The sequence below is a fragment of the Marmota marmota genome, unplaced genomic scaffold (assembly GCF_001458135.2).
Source record: "Marmota marmota marmota unplaced genomic scaffold, marMar, whole genome shotgun sequence".
NCBI lineage: Eukaryota > Metazoa > Chordata > Mammalia > Rodentia > Sciuridae > Marmota > Marmota marmota.
The window spans coordinates 50,270,663-50,271,899 of NW_026000229.1; the positions used below are offsets into that span (position 1 = coordinate 50,270,663).

General features: G+C 35.2%; 1 protein-coding gene across 1 annotated transcript in view; it reads left to right on the forward strand.

Annotated features, from left to right (window-relative positions):
• The window catches only part of LOC125613379 (kinectin-like), a 50,148-nt gene that overhangs the window by 1,128 nt on the left and 47,783 nt on the right, over positions 1 to 1,237 (forward strand). The window lies entirely within an intron of this gene.

Here is a 1,237-nt window from a genome sequence, read left to right on the forward strand (position 1 = left end):
CCCCCCCCAATGCCCTTCCAACATTGAGTTAAAAATCTCTCTGCTAATTTTGTAGCCCTCAGCACACCTTAAGTGTCTCATTTGTCAGATGGGTTTCTAGAAAGAATAAGGTGTTCCTAATTTACTGAGGCATACTGAAACTTGAAATATAATAAGATCTACTGAAAAATTTTCTTCAGTGTATTAAACACTTTAAGATTATAAAGGATATCCAGTATTTAACTATTTCTTGATGATTCAGGATTAGTCTTATGAAAAGCTATTAGTTTTTAATTTGTTTCCATCCAGATATTTCTTTGTCCTTGATATCAGAAGTTTCTTCTGCTGAATAGAGTGCTTTCCCTAAAAAAATCTCTCACCCCGAAATACTTGCTAATTTATAGGATTTAATCTGCTTTTGGTAGGGAGAGGTTTTTAAGAATTGTATGTTAAATGTCAGTTTTAGGGCTTTTCTAAAGGGCCTAAGAAGTGAAGGCTTTTTTTCTGAGGCTTAACTTCTGAAGGACCCATGTCAAGACTGTGACTGCTGGTAAGTTCTTAACTTCAGTCTTACTTGAAATATTTGGAATATTTGTGTGTGTGTGTGTGTGTGTGCACGCGCATGCTTGTGCATGCTGTTGGGCTTTGAACGAAGGCTCTCCCCGGGTAAGTGCTCTATCTCTGAGCTACACACCTAGCTCTGGATGTATATTTATGTGCTCACCATAAATTTTTATAGCAAAGGAATTTTTTTTTTTTTTTAACCTTTATTTTACGTGTGTGCTGAGAATTGAACCCACTGCATTACACATGCTAGGCAAGTGCTCTAGCCACAACCCCAGCCTGCAAAGGAAGTTTTAATCCAAAAGATTTCCAATACTTTGTAAAAATTTTAAGTTGTTAATAAACTTAATGGCTCCAAGAAGGTTTTTATCTTTCTTAGGATTCTGACTTACAGAGAACTGTGCTTTATGAGAACATTCAAATATTTGAGGATGACATCTTATCAGCTGCTTGTTCTGTTTATAAATTTAGTTACTTTGAAAGTAAATACAAAGTATACTTAAAGGCTAGAAGCAAATAATTTTCTCTACAACTGACATTGATCATTATGAACAAATAGTTGCATTTCATTGCTTCCCCTTTCAGTTCTCTGAACATGATTTAGGATGTTCTGATCTGAAAAATGTAATTTATATATAAATCACTGGGAAAATGTTTATTCAAATAAAAATGTAACACCCCCCCCCCCCCCCCC